The following is a 21,121-nucleotide window of genomic DNA, read 5'->3' as shown; positions in this document are numbered from 1 at the left end:
GATGTGTCATAATAGTAACTTATCAGAAATCGATCCGGAATACTGGTCTTAGGTTTTATAAATGACGATAAAAGTTAATTATAAAAATATATTACTAAACATATAAAATATTCCGCAAACTACACAAAAATTCATTTAAAATGCAATAATATAACACGTATACATCCTTCAAACCATATTGCTTATATACTCTTAAATTATTAGTATTTTCTTGTACTAGATAAGTAACACAAAACTATGTATATAAAGTTCTTAATATGGTTATAGAAATATTTTTAAAATTAATTTTAAGTAAATACATATTTTTTTTAATATTACCACTAAAGTTTAAATAGTAGCACATGTTACAGATATTATCAGTACACATAAATATATCTGCAAATATATTTTAAAATAGCGAATAATAAAATGGCTTTGTTGTATATAATTGTGCTTTTAAGATTTTTTTTTTAATATATCACGTTTATTAATTACTTAATGCAGTGAAATCTCAGTATAGCGATGCTCACAATACCAAAGAAAAAAATTCATTATATTGAATGTAAGGAAGATGACATATTTTTATTTTATTTTTTATTACCATATTAGAGTACGCTCGGGATAAGGATTCCGGTTTGTTATTGTGTGCGTGAACTGTGTGGCTCAAAACAATTTCGCTCAGAATATTTCTTTTTTTTATTTTAAAAGAAAACATATGTTTATTTAACATACATATATCTGAGCTAAGATGGAAATTTCAACGGACAATTAAAATATATTATATAATCGAAAAAAACAAACATTGATGTCATTAATTAAATATTTGCAAAATTCAAAATCTTTCACTAGTCAAAAAAATAATGAAGTCTTTAGCTATTCTTCAAAAGCAAAAATATGTAAAATGAGGAAAGAATTTTTTCGCAAATTGCTTAATGGCTCGACGACTCTAATAAATCATTAGAATCCATTGAATAAATTAAAAAATTATCATTGGCGCAACGATAAGAATAATAACTTTTTTAAGCCTTACAGAGAATAGTATAAAAAACCCAACAACATACGGATTAATGGAAAAATAATTAAAATATTTTAATCCACGGGTTAGAGAACGAATAACTTACAGTGTATATTTGAAGCCTTGATATCAATTAACCCATTTTGTTCTCTTAAAATTTCATTTATAAATAAAAAACAGTGGCATGAGTTTAGTGACCTACCCATGGGACAGTGTGCATATCTGGGTTTTAAACCAATATCAACACAAAATTATTTAAAATAAATCACTAGAGAAGATCGAACTTCTGTGCTACACTGCACTTTAATGACGAATACCAGCGTTGACGAATCAGCGACTGTCCTTAAAAGAGAAAGCAAGACAACGAAGTACACGCTACATCGCTTCTCCTACTCATATACATGTACACGCACACAATAACAAACCGGCATCCTTATCCCGAGCTTACTCTACTACAGCATCAAAATAACCTCTTATAAGGTTTACAGATCGTTTTTTGTCCATTTTTAAGGATACTGTATGAAACACAATAAAAATTGTGAAAAAAATGTTTTATAAAAAAAGTTTGAGGATCATCGAAACAACTTGAATGTCGCTTGTAAGCACATCCGGCACACGCCAAGTCAAGGACGAACTGAATTCGGAGAAATATTGTGTAAAGTTGTAACGTAATTCTTAAATTCGGATCAAAATATTTCGTTATACTGGGAATTTCGTTATTTCGGTATTCGTCACAAAGATTTTTCACTGTATAAACAACAGCACATTGAAAACAAAGCATATCTTTCCTTTAAATAGGCAGTTAAATCTTAATCCTAAGAATTTTTGTGTATCTTGCAACTTGTATATATTTGTTGCACGTGTATAATTTTATACATATACATAAATATCTTATATTAAGTGCGCTATTAAATGTATCAAAACTAATTGCGTCAAAGCCAGCCCATTTGCTAGTATTTCTTAAGCTATATGTATTTAATGTCAGTTGAATTACGTCAGGTATTAAGTTATTTTAATGCTATGAAAAATCGTTTAAAATAGGCTGAACGATTTTTAATGGTTGCGCCTAGTACATCTTATAAGTTCAGAAAACGCATATTTTTTACATTTAAACCTCCACTCTGCAATCGATTTATGTTTCATATGCTTCCCCAGTTGCACACAGTACTGGGTGCTTCATAAATTAGTTTTATTTTAAATATAAAATACTACTATGTTATACAGAATAATATAAATTGTTTATATTAGTATTAGATTTCATAGCAAATTTTTCCAGGGGTTTGTTATCAGCTATACATGATGTATTTTATTTTATTTTTTTCATCACATTGTTTCGAGTGTTTAATGGAAATTATTTTGAAATAAAGTGTATTGCTGATAAGAATTAACAATAAAAATAAATATAGTAGTACTTTTAAAATCAAGCAAAAAAAAAACAAGTAAATTTTATATGTATATATGCAACCAATTCTGCAAAAACAATACATATATCATAATAACCAATTTAGTGATAAACAAAAACACGAGACAATCAAGTATCTATAATAGTTAAAAAGTTAAATAATCCGTAACCTTCACAGCAACTTTCCAAAATATGAATCAAGTTTTTTATAATGTATGCCACACGGGATAACAATTAAACATTTATATTTATTTAATTAATTGCATAACGTGCAATTTTATCATGATTATATATATTAAAAATGATTAAATTTGTAAATGTGTATTTTACACTAGAACATGTAGTTGTGCTAATCATGCTATTATTTTTGAAACATCATTTAGTATTTAGATAAGCGTTTGGATCTGTATCATTCTGTAATTGTGCTTCCAATATTATGTCTTGGGAATATAGGCGTTTCTAATAATATAATAATTTATTCACCCACTATGTACAAATACTTCTGGCTTATTCATATAGTATAAAAACATCATGATAATATTATATTTTATCTTCATGTTATAAATCCTTGTTATTCTAATGTCAAAATATCGCAAACAAATGCGAATTTCTTTACGAGACACCTTGTATTTTTTGCGCGAATTCTTAAATATATTTTCCGCGCAGTTGGCGTTAACCATTGCGCCAGGGTTGAAAACCTCATATTTTGCACGACCCGGTGTCTGTGCAGAATCGCGAGAATTCCTCGCGAAATCTGCACCCCCGCCACCTACACACACATTCGCCACCCCCATGCGCGATATCCGGGTGCGGGCCCCCAAAGCGCTCCAGCTCAAATCGTAATCGAAAGACTGTTAATTAATTGAGCCACCGTCGGGGGTAATCACAGGACCATCTCTCAATTTATGGACCACCCCCCTCGTTTATATTCAGCTCGCGCGCGAAGCAACCCTTTGCGAGGGATGCAAGTAAATCGATCCAGAAACGCGATTCCGTGTAAACACGCGCCGCAATCACCGATGTAGCAATTCTCAGTACTAATTCCGTTTAATTAATAAAACGTACAGATTCGGGCGACCGCCCTGGGCGGACTCTTAATTTTCTCTTATTTAATCAAGAAAAAATCTGGTACCGGTAGAAAAACACAGCCGAATGCGAGCGAATTACGAATAAGTTCGAAAGTATCTGATTTTTTAAATACACGTCAAGAGTTAAACTATTAAGTGCCATCGGCAAATAAAAAATTGATTAGTTTATTATATTTTTATGACTACTATGTAATCCATAATACTAATGAGCTTATTTAGACAATTATTATATTTTAAACAAAAATAATATATACGAACCATATTTATTTTATTATTAATAACTAAAATATTATTTTATTTTTATCAATTTTTTTCATTATTAACTAATTTTACTATTTCTAAGCTTCACTCGAGAAAAAGTTATGTGATCAACAAATATTTATTTATCCTATTGACAGCTTTTTAAAGTGATTTAAGTTACAATTCTAAATAGAAGATTAACCTGATTTTATTGTATTTTTTTTCATATTAAAAACGCACATTAAAATATTATAAATACGAATTAATTATTAAATTTCTCAAATCATAGAAACGTTTAATTTTTACCTCTTATTCATTATAATACTATTTATTAATGTATTTAAAAAATCTTGAAAATTAACGATGATCGCTTTGATCTTATAAAATGTATTGTGCCGACACACAATTTTTTTGATATATAATGTGTAATATTTCAATTAACAAGTGTGCGATATAGTACGGCCATTTACTACTAATGTTAGTCCTTTCTTATTATAAAATATAACAGAAGCACTGTCAGTTAGTATAAAGGACAACTTGTTGATTGCTAAGATAAATCTTGGTAATGCTGATTTTTATTTATTTATTTTTGGTCCAACAACCCAATATTAGTCTTCAGCTTTTCAATGTGTTACAACGGGCAATTCTGTACCAACTGAGTAAGTCAATCAGACATAATGAATATCTACAAGTAAGTATTAACCACCAGACTGAAAGTCTGGGAATGGGTGGCATCAATATTATTAATTATAAATTATTATGTGCTATACAATTTAAAATCGATATATGTCACTAGAGCTTTGGCCGGTTTTTTATAAATAAAAATTCGAGTGCCGCTGCCGGGGCTCGAGCCCGCAACCTCAGAGTTACTAGTCTGAGACGTTACGACCTACGCTATTACGTCCTTTATATTTATTTTTCTATCTATGCAAAAAAGGCTTGTCTGTTTGTCGTTCACGTGTTGAACTGACAACTGACGAAGAGACCAAACGTCGTACCGCAAAACCATTCCATACTATACATGTATCCGAGAAAGCATTACCACACTTGAACGATTGATTCATATATTCAATGTGGTATAGCAGGGTCAATTACGACCTATAACTTGTTATAATCAGACTTTAAAGAATATCAGATCAATGGAAAATGTTTGTATCGGAATTTCGTAAACCACTACTGTGTGAATCGAACTTAATGAAATCTGCTTCATACATATCGCAAATATTTTTGATAGTACATAAAATAAACAATGATGTAAATCCAAAACAATGATGGAAAAATAAAAAAATTAAAACTACTCTCTATTTTTGCTGGCTATGCCAAAACTAAATATAAAATAAAAATAAAGTGTTTCTTATACAATGAAATAGTTTGACTACAGATGATTTTATTATTTATTCTCTACATGCTGAGTAGCTTATTACAATTATTAAAGAATGTTGTATACCTAATAATTATTACGATATTCATCCGTGTGATGAGAAAACTCCAGAAAAGTTTAATCAGCTATGATTGATCAGAAATATAATTAAATATTAATGTTTATATAGGTTTCAAACCCAGGTAATAAATTTAAGATGGACCAGTATTACGAATGTTAAAAAAATATATAATAGAATATGAATAGCTAGAATTTGTCTTTTATATAACTATTTATCTCAATAGATATTAAGGAATCTTGGTGCATAACACAGGCCAATAAAATATTTCGCCCAATATATTATTTATATAATAGAAATATAATACCTTCCTATCTGTCCGCATTATCCGGGACATATAGACAAATATTTTCGCCGACAGCCAAATTTACCTCACCATTGGGACTACTAATGGTCGGGTTCACTACGAGAACGTCTCTCAAAAAAGGTCGTTCTTCTGTTGATCCCTGGCCCCCGTAGGAATTCCGGCAATAACCGGTGGATGCCGAGAAAATCGTTGCCGTTAATGTCGTATCAGAGGAGCATTGTAGGCATTCAAAAGTTCGAAAATGGACCATCGAGTGTATCCGTTCGCATTTCGGCCCCGAAGTCATATTCTAGAGCTGGAAGAGGCGCCCTTTTGTTCTGATGGTACGTGGCACTTTTGTCGAGACGTTAATATATTCATACATTTAATTCCACTTGCTCTCGGAACTTCACCGAGTCTTGGCGATAATTTCGACCTTTTTTGCACACAAAGAAGCGGAGTGCCTTTGTGCGCAGATTTTTGGAAGAATACCAAACAGCCCTGCAGCTTCCTTAATTAGAACGGACTTGCGGCCGCTTTGGCGGAATACTTTTCGCCTTATCGTATTTTACTTACTCGACTTATACTTAAGCATAATATAACACGCCCTAAGTGCTTGGATGAGGGTGCGAAAGTGACATTAGAGGTAGAAAGCAGCGAAAACTGCAACGAGGAGTAATTGAGGGTCACGCAGTTCTTTGAATATATACATATAAAAGAAATGAAAAAATATGTGTGCTATCAAATAATTTTGTATCAATTATTTAAGCCTATAAAATAAACTGTTGCACTATTGTGGAGAAAATTGATAGTAATTTTTATTCTTTAGCTTCTTTAAATTTTAGAGCATATGTTTTCTTATGTATGTATGTCATTGAGAATTCTTTAGAGTTTCAATGACAGCCAACAATATTTTTAATTAATCATATTTTTTATATTTTACCGATGACTTTGAAATATTCGTTAAAATAGTTTTATTGAGGATTGCAAAAATAAATAAAAAAGCATTTGACCAATATTTATTTGTACTTTTATATTCATAGTTTTTGATTTAACATTATAGTAATAATGCAATAATAATTTATTTGAAATGCTCACGAAATCACAAGTTGCCGGCGGCTAAAGTACGATGAAAGACTAAGTTGTTAATTAGTATTCTGAGGTGGCTTAGTATTCAGCGCTTATTTTAATTTCAATAATAAATTACCAGATGCGCACCCTGAAAGTGTTTCGAATAAATTAACGCTAAGCAAATGTATTGTTTTAGAAAACAACCCAGGAAGAGTGGCGAACGTTATTATAGACAAGAAGTAAAAATACTAATAAAAAAATGAGACTGTCTAGATTACTCTGGTAAACGTTTGCAGTTAAAGCTTCTTCCACTCGAACAAATTTTAATTGATTTGTCTCGAATAAAGCCGTGCTTTTAGAAACGTGAAAGTCGAGCGAAACAGGGAAGACCGGAAAATCCTTTTCCAAAATGTACCTCGTCTACTTTTTCCTTTTTTTCCATTTGGCAGGGCGTTTGTGCCTTTATAATAAATCTTCTAAAAGGGGACTTGACTTACACTTAACGGGACCATCTGTAAACAATTACATGTATATGTATAATATACTGTGAATGTGGTTATAAGGACAATATCTATTTTTAGAAAGATGATTTTTATACATGACATACATTTATAAAATTAAAAATACAATTTAATGTACACACAGTTTGAGAAACTGGTGAACGCGCTGTCTCTGACGCAATCTGTCTTAATACCCTTGACTAGGCATTAGTTTCGAGTGAAACATACATATAATAAGATGCAAAATTAAGATATTTTCAGAAATGTTTAATTGAAAAAACTTGTATGTGGTAATTTAGCCATCATTATAAAAATCCTAACTTTAAATATAAATTTGAACGGTAGAAATCACATTTCTTTGGTTACAAATATTTTAAGAATTACTTTTGTAATCATAAAATATTCAGTCGTACTTGAGTTCTATATTCCGGTTTTATATACTACTATTGTTCTTTTGCATTTGATCAAAAATGTATTTAATGTGAAAAGTTGATAAGAATAAAAGCTGCTCAGTTTGACCATGTGTATAAATATCATCTCGACAACATCATTGGAAAGCTCGATAAGTTTTAATAAACTTGCTACCAATAGGAGCAGAAGATCAACGACAAGCAGGAAATATAAAAAAATCAGCTGCTTCTCTCTTCACGTCACCTTGTTCCAGCTCTTTTGTTTTTAATCCAGAGTTCAACACGCTTCGAAATCGACTGGTTCCTTCAGACGCAGATAATAAAAGAGCACTTTACGTATACAATAATAACTATATACAAGTTGTACGTGAACGTAATGCAAATTGTTATAATACCAAATATAACTTTGTGTAATATAAAAATAAACACCTTTGCCACAGAAGCCAGGACACAGTCGTATTTCAACTGTTAAAACCTAAAAATAATTTATAAACTGAAAATAAACGTGAGTGGCAAATACAGGCAACTTAATTGTATAACCAAATACGTTCGAGGAAGCAAAATATATAAATACCTTTATAAGCTTAACTATTTCTTATGTAATACAATTTTAGCGCCCCACATGAACTCGCCTTTTCGTCAGGCTTGTTAAATGTTAACTGCTTTTTAGGCATTGAGTTGTTCATATAAGATAATATTTATTAAAAAATCTAGATGTGTAAAGATTTAATACTAGAAATAGAGAAAATTTAAGGATAGGTATAAGATATGAACTAGAACCTTAAATGTAGTGTAAATAAAAATTTATCCCATCAGAAACGACAAAATAAATTAAAATGAGAAAGCGCAAAAATACATATTTTTTGGAAGTCAAGCATTGACGGCAAAAGCAATAAACCAGAGCAGTGGAATCACTTGAAAGGGAAACATTTTATAATAATAGTAAGTAAATATATATATAATTTTACTGCGCATAAAAATAAATCTATAGTAAAATATAGAATTGCAGTTTATAATTAAAAACAGATCATCGACTATAGATCCTTGTTTGTAAATGAGCTAATTTACACACAAATGCCAGGGTGCAATCCGCCTTTCTTTTAACTTGCAAATTTTCTTAAAATATACTATGCGATTACTAATATTATATCTTATATATGTATATATACGTTCAGGCATGTCGAGAGGAGGGGGAGAGGGAACAAATTGTTTTTTGCGCCTGAAAATTAACTATATGGCAACACTGAGCAGCAAGAGAACACCACTAAAAATCAGGTAAATATTTTAATTAATTTAAAAAGTTAGATATTTAAAAAATATTTCGCATAAAATATGATTTCAGAAAATATATCGCAATGGTGGCAAATTTGTAGCATAGAAAGGGTTAACTTTCACCTATTATTATATATTCAATAAATTATATTACGATGGTAAAAAAATATAAAACGTAATTTTTGTCATGAGGCCCGGAATCATTGTTTTCCCAGGGCCCGGATTCGCTTTCGGCGGCCCTGTATGCGTCTGTAAAGACTATCGTAAAAGATGGATTGAACTTACCTAGATAGTGTATAAAATCCCCTATATTTATCGAATTGATATATAGCTAAACAACTGTTCAATTCGGTAAAGCCGGATATACTAGAATCTGATAAATGTACATACACACACATACGTATACGTCAAAAGACGTAAAGTTTTTCTTTCTCTTTACCGGATTCATACCCGTGTCCGCAGCCGGGAAAACAAGCTCGGAAGTATAGGGGAGTATACGATCTCGCGTGCCCCGCACACGTTTCGCATTATACACACGTCTGTTTATTAAAATGTGACCCATTAGGTTTTACGATCGGGCCCGGGCCGTCGAGTATGTGCGGCAAGTGTTTCAGACATTCGCCGATATCCCTTTTGTCGCGGAGAAATCTATGCTCTGAAAAGAGGCATAGGTATAGGCACGAGTAAAAGCGCAACACTCCCGGTGGGTGACAATACAGTACCGGAAAATATGCGCCGTCGAAAGGGAAGAAGACGCAATGGGGTGTAAAAAAAAGGCCGGGAACACGTGAAACCTATTATAAGGGGAAGAAATATGGCGGTGAAGTGGAGAATAGGTATACAGTCACGTTCACGTTCGCTTGTTTGTATTGTTTATTTACGGTATTGTTGCAATATGCGTATTTGAGGGGAAACATATTTTTTAATGCTGATTCAAAATGTATTTGGTTTTTGCTAATACTGCTTAAAAATCATAACTGGATTATAAATCAATAGACATATTTATATTGTTAATAAGGTTGCTAAGAAAAAAATTTCAATAAATTTTTCATATTCTAAAATATGATTTTAACTAAAAATTAATTTTATTTATCGTAATTATATTATTTTAGTTATTAGAATCAATTAGTGTAAAATTTTAGAGTTTTTAAGTAAATATATAAAATCTCGAAACGCAGTTTCGAAACCAGCTTGGTTATTGTGATGCTGTATAAAGTTTTCAAAAGACTAACTCGCGCGTAAGAGTAGTTGCGCGCAACGTAAATGCAACCTTATAAGCAGGTGCAACGATTAGCTAATTGATCGCTGCATGATTGTGATTTGTTGGCAAGCTTGGCAGAACTTAATATTTAAGGCTGTTCTCCAGTGAGGATAGAGCAGACACTCGCAGATGCGCCCAAACCGACAGACGCAAAAATATGGCCTGAGACTCCCGAAAACGATCATCAGATCTTCCACGGACATCATCCCTGCGCCAGTTTCTCCACCACTACTCGGAGAAAACGATACTCGCCATCATAGTAACGCAATATATGTAATATAACCTAATAAATTCGCCAATTATGATTCTAATTGTAGAAGTCTTTTCAAAAAATATTTTTTTTACTAGGAATTTTCTGGCGGATCCACCAAATCGTCTAAAAATATAGTGAAAATAAAAATATGTTTTTATGTAAAAGATTTAATTTGACGTGAAAATGTTTAATTTTAAATAAAAAACATGTATCTAACGTTTTAGTTTTTAGTTATTCTGATTGAACTATGTTTAAAGACAGTTTTTGCTGCTTTATATTAAAAAAAAATGTAAACCAAAATTAATAATCAAACACAATTTTAAACCAAAATTAATAATCAAATACAATTTGTTTTCTAGAAACTTGATTTAATAAGTCACATTGTTGTTTATAATATATGTATATATTACAGTGAATGTGTCTTACCAGTATACTTCTTTTTTACTAGTATTTATTTATTATTTGCATCATGATAGGTGTAAGCCCAATACGTTACAACAGTATAAATCTGTACCTACTAGGTAATTCAATCAGATATAATGAATACACACAAGTAAATATTAACCACCATAATGAAGAAATGTATACCGACGTTAAATATATATGTTAGTAGATGATATAAAAAAACTATACTTTTAACTGTCTAAAAATTAGAGTAATAGATAATAAAAAAAATCAAATTTAATTCTGAACTCCAAAATATATAATATATGTGAGATATTAAATGATTGTAGATCGAAATCAGCAAAATAATAATGGTTTCTATTGTTTCAGAAACACTTGTATTTAAGAAAATATTGTTATGCGGAATTCAGTAAATGTTCGTCAAAGTATAAAACTTAATTTATGCGACAATACTGCCAACAGTTTTTTTAATAAGAGTATTAAATATTTTTTAGGAACAAAAACATATTTTGCTGTTAAATAATTTTATGCAGTTACTAAAGTCAATCTTATGTTATCGCATTGATATTATTAAGTGGTCTAATATTTGATAAACATGTATAATTTTTAAAAATAGTATAATTAAACAAGAAATTTATTTTTAGTTTAGGATTAATTCTTGCCTAAAATTTAGCGTACATTTAGGGATTGTTGCGATTTAAGTATTATTTAACAAGGCAAATGGTTCTAACAAAAAAAAACTAAAGCATACAATAATAATTTGTCGAGAATTATAGATAAAAAAATACATTTAAAAACATTACTATTATACTATAAATAAAAGGTTTATTGCTAAAAAAATTAAAACATTACCTGTTTATATGCTTAATTAAAACAAAATAAGTTGCAAAATAGAGAAATGTGATATACTATTTTTTGAAGATTAGAATGGTTGTAATTGAACTGTAAAACATTTTTTGCAACAAATACAAAAAAGCTTAATTATTTATTTAGTAATATTTGCGAAAATTTCTCTTCAATAAAAAAACTTTTGATAATGACTTACAGTGTACTAACATAAAAAATGTTGTATCCTTTACAGTCTAAAACTCAATTAAAACAATAATGATGTATGTTATTTTATTACTAAAAATAAATATTAAAATAAAAATGTTTTCTACGATATTTTGTCAAAGCAAATTAAATAAATAAAATTGTTAGATTATTTGCAATATTTTTATACCTCTCGCATAAAATAATGACGAAACCAGTCTACAAAAAAATCTTTTGTTATCCATTTCAGATTTCGTATATTATTTTATACATGTAAAATATTATTTAAGGCCTTTGGGTTTACGTTGCAGTAAATAAGAAGTGCTATATTTTACCATTCCCAACAGAATTGTTCGTTTAATTTCAGATATCAGATAATAGACAAAGATTTTTCTAGTTGGAATTATATATACATATATATATACTATATGTATATATAAATTGTGATCCTCTCTCTATTGTCCTACATATTTAATGTCAATGTTAAGAAATAAATCGAAATTAAAAAAAGTATTTTTTATAAATTGTGTTAATACAAATTCCCATTATACAAAAAAGCAATTAATTTATCTATAAAATCAAAATAATAAGTTAAAATATATTATTTAACATCTAACAGTTGTTTAAAATATTTAAAAGCTTTATTAATAATTACTATCCATGTAATATTTTTTTGGAATATTTTTTAACTAATCAAACACAATTTAGACCACCTAATAATATTGTTGTAGTTTATAAAATTATTTAGATTTTCACTATTATTTTACATATGTACATATATTGGAATAATTTATAAATAAATTATACAAGTAATGAACTATTTATTATTTAAATCATGAGTTACCTTTTTGTAACCTAAATAGATTTTAGTGCTTATTCTAGTTTATAATAATTATTTTTATTCATCTTTTTTAAGGATAAAGAAAGTCATTAATTTTTAGCACCAGTAAAGACTGGTGTAAAATAAAGAATCATATAGATATTGGGAAATAATAATAAATAAATAGAGATGTGGGCGAATTGTGCATAATAATTGGAACAATCCATAACGGACGATTGCTCACCGCAATATTTAATTTTCACATATAAATTAAATTTGCCAATATATTTTCTATGCATGACCAACTAAACATCAGTTTAATTTAAATAAAGTGACAATTTATGAGTTTAACATCCATAAACATCACAATACTAATAATTACAACATTAAAAAAAAGCTTAAAAATCTTCCGATACTTTTCCATGAATTCACACATACTTCAGTTATTTTTAAGATACAAAACCTTAATTTTAGGCATATGTTATTATTCCTAGAATAATATTGCTGACATATGACATGAGAAAAATAATAAAAATAGTACGACGTGTAGATGGGGAAAAACGAATTATTAATTTAAAATTAGTAGAAAGCTAAAAATGTAGCACAAGAAATCTAATCCTAATAATTATCACATCGAACCCTCTAGCGACCTCGCTAAACAAAAGTACCCTACCAAGATATATTTATTATCGTGGCCTATAATGGCCTTTTTTCTGGCAGATATGCGTGGCGCGCCTAACCACCTCTTATAACCATCCTAGCATTTAACCCCCATTAAGTACTTTGTTCCGGCAAACATAAAAAAGCCACTCGGCCGCAAATCGCTCCCTCATCCATCTACTTTATCGTTCGTGGGTAGTACGTACCCGCCCCGTGCCCCATACTGTCTGCAAGAAACGAGTACGAGCAATATTTAATCTTAAACTTTGCCGATCGTTACGAATTACACACGGATTAATTATGACAGACTCCGGAAAGTTTCGGAGAACTCTGCGAGCATCCTGTTTGCTCTCCTTGCTTCTTGCAGCATCGCTCGTATACCCCTACGCACCCTTGTGCTTACCGTTAAGGCGAGATATTGATTAGGCAGATCAAGGCCGTCTTCTTCCGTTGCTACACCACTTTTTTGGATGTGAAACAAAGCGTGATTGTGTTTGGGATATAGCCGGCGATCTTTCTTAAGTGCGTCGTTAGATATCGAGCTCGTCCGAGCCAATTTTTTAATGTGATTTTTATATAAAGCAATGCATTAATTTTGCCGTTTTTTTATGTTATTATAAATTATTTATGTATTTTATAACTTGTCCTACACTATATTTAAAAAATCGTAAATGATGTTTTTAGTGGCAAAACTTAAGATTTTGCACCCTAATCAAAAATCAAAATCTTGAAGAATATAATCCACACCGGAAACAATACACTCAAAGTTTAGACTCATGGGTTGTATGTAAATGTATTTTAATTTAAAAAACTCTGCTCTTAGTCTAATTATCTACAATTTAATTGTTATCCTAAACAAATACAAAATTGTTTTGGATACTTTTATTTCACCCATAAATTTACATTATATTTGCTGTGTGTGTGAATATCTTTATAAATTTACTTCAAATGCAGTTGCAGTAACGAGCAAAAATATTTGTAAATAGAAATGCAAATACATTTAAGCAGACTGTGAAGTATAATAAAACATAGACTTTAAGATTAATAATGTTACAGCATTATGGAGGTCATGATAAAAAAGGTACAACATTTAAAATAGGAGAATCGTATAGTTTTAATATTTAAAATTAAGATTTTTTATTAATTGCTGATCTGATATTTTAAGCAAGAACAAGTGCAAGATTTTTATATTATTTAATCCCTTAAGACAAAAAACGGTTACTCTAAAAACACGTAAAAATGTGCCATAAAAAATATTTTTTTGTGTTTAGTGAGATATAACAAGCTTGAAATTTACCACGTTAATATTATTATAAATAATGAATTACGCTGCTTCGGAAAATACATTATCACAATGACAAAGCGTATCCATATGATGCCAATCAATATAAAAAAATAAAATAAACAATTAAAAGACATCACAAGGTCAAAATGGGTCTTATAAATTAAATTATGAAATTTAAATAAAAATAATTTACCAATTATCTATACTACATATTATAATTTTATATTAGCTTATTATAGTTAGCTTTAGAACAAATAAGAAATGTTTCTAATTGCATGTACAGAGTCATTTATAATTACATGTGCCGAGATTTCACCAACATATGTTTTAATTTGTGAGAAATTTTAGTTAAGCCTTGCTCTAAATGAAATTTTCTCAGTTTTCATTAGCTCGTTATGAGCCTGGAAAATGCGGTGCAATTTCGCAGTAAGTACACTCTAAGAATTGCTGCAAATTAAATTTTAACATGAAAACGAATCCTGTTGTATATATTATATAGCAACTTTGACATTTTCGTTTTAATAATCGATAAAAAAAAACATACAATGAAAAAATAATTGGATTTCCAGGTTTAATACAACGATTGGCCGTTGATCTGAATGAGTTTTTTTTTTACAAATAGGTTCTTTTCATGAAATGTGCATTGTTTTGAACAACTCTTAAGCTTTATTGTTAAAAGCTTTTGTGAGCTTTGAAAAATATATATTAATTTCATATTATTAGTAAATAAATTTGTATATTTCTTTCGAATAACAAAACAATGTATATTCTGAACAAGTTATTTTTTAAATGATACTTTATTTACGTAAAATAATATTTGATACGGAGCATGGTATACAAATTAAAAGTATGTATATATCCGAAGCAATATGTTGCTCTAAATTGTATATTATATTTAATTAGCTGTAGAAGAAAGGATTTCAATAAGTTAAATGTTGAAAACTCCGAATAATCTAAAATAAGTACAAGACCTTAAAGTTAAGCAAAGTTTATCTTCCATTGTACGACTACGTGTACTCAAATATAATATTATATTATATCACAAGACAAAATATTAAAGTTTTGTCATTTATTAGTCTTACATAAAGGCTAAGGTTAGTATTATAGGAAGTTGTTAAGTTATTATTAAAATTAAAATTATAATTATATTAAAATTGTTGATTTATGATATTTGAAAATAAAAGTTAGTTTAATTTAAATATAATATTTTTTATACAACATAAAGCAAATCAAATCTAAAATTTCTCAAATAGTACATAGTTTTAATCGTATTAAACACATTGCACTATAAAATCTAATCTATAAAAAAATTACCCTTTCAAAAAATTATAATGGTACGTCTTAAACTATTATATATAAAATAGTAAAGTTTGTGAATAACGCTAAAAATAAATCTAAAGGCATACAAATATTTTTTACACACATACATATATGTATCGGCAAATATAGATTTTTCTAAATTTTAATGTTTACATTTATAAATTAAATCTAATGAAGCAGTATTGAATTTTATTATAAAAAATCGTTTATCAAATAATCAGAGGTTTGAAATTCAAGAGTAATTTATAATTTGAATTAAAAATTATTATATAATATAATAATATTTTCGATTAATGAACAACGATTTTATAATCGATCGCTGATTTTCTTACTCTTTAAAAAGCAATGAATGTCAGCATTATTTATTTATTTATTGTAAAATTTCCACTTCAACATAGCAGGTGTTAGCCTTACAATAAGGAGATAGAATACTAAAATTCTAGAGTCTGTAAATCAGTGATATCTATTTTATTAATTATAAACTAATAATAAATCAAACAATCAATATAAATTTATAAATTTTAATTATTTATTACGATAATCTACCGTGAGATTAGGAAAATCTATAAAAACCTAATCTGTGACAACCAATTTAAATATTTTTTTATATAAAAATCACTAATTTCTATCTCGCAGACACTTTGAAAAAAATAAAAATGCAGTGTTCAAATGGGATTAAAACACAGGTTTTTCAGTTATTTGTCCCCGACTTATACGATTGGTTTATCGTACAAATAATGAGAAAGAATAGGCTAATCTAAAAGTGAAAAATTATGACCCCAGACATCACCGAACGAGAGCTTTTGTTGTTAAAGCTTTGGGGCTCGGTAAAAAAATTTATCACTGACTTATATTACTAGTCTGCGCTAAAAATACACCAAGCAATAGCCTTTGATTATGTTTTTATGATTTACAACGTTTTATATGCATATTAAGCCCATTTAAAAAAATCTTGTTAGGTCTTAAAATATCAAATCCATTGCGGATTTTTCCAGTGAAAATTTAGTTTTTATATACATTGACTTTAATTATTTATTATCTGACTAAAATAATCGTTCAGCGCATAAATTAAAAAATATAGTTTTGTATTGGTAAATAATTATAAGCGATATTATGCGCGCAAATGTGTCTGCAATTTGAACATAGCAATGAATTGTTTGAAGTATTGTTAAACAACGCTGTTACTGTATGTTAATATTGTATATTATTGCAGTAGATTGATACAACGTTTTAAATCGATTAAATTATATTTATTTTTTAATTTTTAACACAATAAATAATTTTGCGAAAATGTGCATTTTTAGATGACGTAATTTATCTTATTTTACAAAATAATTCTATTTAATTGAAAACCAGTATAATTTTAGTAACCCTAACTGAACATTTTTACATAAATCGGGAAGTAACTGTGTCCCGGCATGTGTGCAATTAAAATGAATAGCAGTAATGGTCGGTCCTGTTTTACGTTTATGTCATTAAATAATTGCAAATCAATATCGAATCGGTTATGAAATTTGCGATTATTGGCCGACAGAGGACTCGGTGCAGCATTTGCACAATACAAATGACCGCTCTGTGTCATTAACTCCCTGCAGTTTTAGATTCCGAGCACATTACTGCCTCGGCCAGATGAGTTACAGCATCCCGCCGGAGATAATTCTGGACAGAGAGAGCGGGAGATTCATGGAAGCGCTCGGTGAAAAATGGACTATATCCGATCTTCCTTCTTGGAAAGTACACGAGGGATATTGAAAAATAACTATAAGGTCCGAAGGGATCCACTATCAAGATTGACGTTGCGGTCAACCCCGACCGAGGGCTCCCTTGGAGCCCAAAGAGATTGCTTCAGAATTTCGAATATGTAATAGGCGAAGACTTTGAAAAATTGGAGATTGATTGATTGCCCTTGGTCAGCTCACGATTTACTCGAAAATATATTGCACATTACAACATTTTGTCATAGAAATAAGATAATTTTTGAACACTTATTTTATCTAAATACTTATAATATTGTGTTATATTTATGTTTTAATTTGATTTATTCGTCCTTGAATAAAATTTTAAATACCTTATCCTTGAAAAAATATGAATCTTTCATAAAAGTTCATGACGCAAAATTACACACGCTTCATCAAAACAATATGTACTGCATTCTGTATTTGTATATACTTTTACCATTTGCTAGAAAGGGAAGAGATTATATATTTTAATTTAAATAAGATAACCTAAACCTAACAATTTATTCTAATGCATCACGATGTTAAAAAAATAAACATTATATTGCATTATAACAATGCACAAAAAATAATAAATAGTAAGGAAAATACCAATAATCGTTAAATATCAAAATTAATTGATACGAGTTGGACCAGCTCCTCGTAGCTGACATTTAATATATCAATGCACAGTGCCAGCGCATTAAGGAGTTGGATAGCAACGGCAATAGACAACTTGGCTATTGCATCATTAAAAGAAGACGCGATCGTGACTCTCAAAGATGTTTCGGATTTCGGAAGATAAATTTGACTGTCGACAGCGCTCTTCAGAATTACTTAAGGACATACAACTTTCTGCAATAACTTAGAAAATCATTTCCCAAAGTACTTTAAAGAAGTGCTAAGATACAAGGACGGATAATAATGAAATATTATTTTATAGAGGTATCTCAATAACCTTTTCTGCACTTTTTCGATTAAAAATGAATAATTGGTTATTTAATGGTTCTTAATAATAGATTCCGATTAAAGAATACTGCAAACTAAGCTTTGTTTTACAAAACAGAGCCGAGTATCTTGACAGATCTATCGCAGAGTCGTGTACGTGTAGAAAAAACCTTTACTTACTTTTAAAAGTGATTCCGAGATCTTTGGTGGAAGTTTCTCTAGCCAAAATGTTTTTAACAAGATCGTAAGAATAATTTGGTGGAAAACGAGATCGAACAAATAATACAGTATGCAGGGGGGGCAGGTGGGAGCAACCCCCCCTTGAATTTGGCCAGAAAAATTCATGTCATTTAATGCAATGCCATAAATCTTAATGAAATCGAAATATTAAAAAAAAGAATCACTGACTGGCTAACTTTTGCCCTTTCCTCTAGAAAAAGCTGAAATTACGTCCCTAATTCTAAACCAACAATTCTCGGGTTATTCTTTAAAGAAAATCTAAAATAAAAACAATCATAAATCGCCAAAATATTTTTTTAAAAACGTTACGTAGATATATGTTTTTACCAGTAAAACTATTTATTTACAGGCAAAAAACATATACTTTTCTGTATTATTTTTTTTTAATAATTAATTTTAAAACTTTCCTAATAATTAATTTCGATAATTTATTTTACATATTTTTATATTATGTATAGATTTTTTTAATATTAATTCAGAGGCTCTCAATATTTTTTTATAAAATTAATAAAACATTTTTTTGAATATGTTCTCTTTAATTTACGTACTCTTTAATTTATTGGTATTATTTTCAATAAAAATCATTTATAATAAATTAAATTTTAAAAAATAATATATAAATATTATATTTATTATTTATTCATTTACATATGTCAATATATAACTATTTGGGGTACTTCAAAACAGTGAAAAACTGACCGCCGTACATGTACGGCAATACCGCTTAAAGAGTTAATCGGTTTCATATTTATATTTTCACGATTTTTTATGATATAACACATTTATTGGGGTGCTCCATTATTATGGCCAAGACTGTATATTAATAGTCACATCAGTTAAATCAGATCTGATTAAATTTGTCAGAGATACAAAATTTATATGCACAATTCTACGGTTGTTGAAAATACTATCATTTCTCAAAAATCATTGTGTGCCATTTCTAGCTTAGTCATTTGATTTTTGGGATCATACTCTAAGAACCATGATTTGTCTCTCGCTGGTCTTTCGCTATCATGCCTCATATTAAAATCATGTGTTAATGAGTTCACCTTTAATTTTTTTTTCGTTACCCAAGAACCATATTAATATATAAAGTAACAACTTTATAAGCATTAGTTCAATATAAAAATAGCTCGGTAGAATCAAACATGAATAGCATACAATTATATATTTTCACCCATTACAAACGAAGCAAGGTATCATAACATGACCGTACTCAAACAGAGGTAGCGCAGCTCCAATTCAACTAATCGAGTTTTAACAAGTATGAACATGTAGCTTAGTATTTATCATTACCAACGTTACTATGCGTTATTATAAATACAACATCTCATCATTTGTCAGGAATTACTCTTAAATTTTCCAAACCGTGACCTATTTCAGCTCGCAAACCACACCAAAGAGCCCCCTCAAAAGAGTACGTATATATAACGGCCGCCGTCGGATTTGTAAAAATAAATCTAACGCGTCATAAAACAACGCCGGTCGGGCGGGGGCCGGCGCAAGGAGAAATTTTCACCCCGAGGAAGTCATTTTTCACGGGGTCGGACGTAGGCGCCCTTGCGCGAGGGCCGGTATCATCACTCCCATCTTGCTAGCGCGGGGAATCACCGCGCCGGGAATTCGGCCGAGTGAATTACCATTCTTTTTTCAAAACGGTCCCTTCTGCCCTTATTAGCATCGCCGTTGTTTCGCTAGAGGAATTCAAATGAATTTATGCGAAACGAGGCGGGCGGCGGTGAACTTTTCTCTTTTATCTTTCGCGCATATGCACTCCTTAAACTTGATGCTACACCAATTATTGTGAAAGAACCGTTTTATACGCAAAAATAGTAATATGCATTACGTACATATACTACAGAAAGAGTATTCTTTAATTTTATCCAAAGCCGTTCTGTTAATAGATTTTTGTCAGCCGATATAAAAGCTGATTTAAGACATTATTGTCAATATCTAATTCATGCGATTTGTTTTATCTGAGTTACTGGTTTGCACCACATTATTTATTTGAATAGTCAATGCTATGTTTGAAGTGACTGAAGAATTATCTTCCACGAATATATCTATAATTTAAAATTAAATTTACTAAAATGTGTCACATGCAATAGTGGTAAAAATACACGCGAAACAGGTTAATGCTTAGTTGGAAAAAATATGAGACTTATGAAAATGCAAGGTGTTTTAAGCCTAATAATAGATTATTCTTTGTATTTTTGTGAGAAACATATCTATATTTTATGTGTTATTGAAGTAGTTTCGCGATAAACTTTATTCACTCTCGTGAACTTGACCGTCACCAGTTCCATGAATTTTTTATTAGGAATGAAAGCCAAATATGCTGTTTTAATAATACAAAATATCAAGACTCATTTATTTACATGGTTCATTTTTTAATTCCTAACTGATAAACTAGCATTTAATTTGAGAAAAATTTAAATTTAGATAAAATACGTACATGTTTCTGCTTTAACTATCATCAT

The 21,121-nt window shown here is 29.6% G+C and overlaps 1 protein-coding gene across 2 annotated transcripts in view; it reads right to left on the bottom strand.

Annotated features, from left to right (window-relative positions):
• tei (irregular chiasm C-roughest protein teiresias) overlaps positions 1 to 21,121 on the bottom strand; it is a 247,109-nt gene that overhangs the window by 194,261 nt on the left and 31,727 nt on the right. The window lies entirely within an intron of this gene.

The sequence above is a fragment of the Plectrocnemia conspersa genome, unplaced genomic scaffold, assembly GCF_051122295.1.
Source record: "Plectrocnemia conspersa isolate PC_06_02 unplaced genomic scaffold, ASM5112229v1 ptg000005l, whole genome shotgun sequence".
Lineage (NCBI taxonomy): Eukaryota > Metazoa > Arthropoda > Insecta > Trichoptera > Polycentropodidae > Plectrocnemia > Plectrocnemia conspersa.
This window is presented reverse-complemented; position numbering and strand designations above follow the sequence as displayed.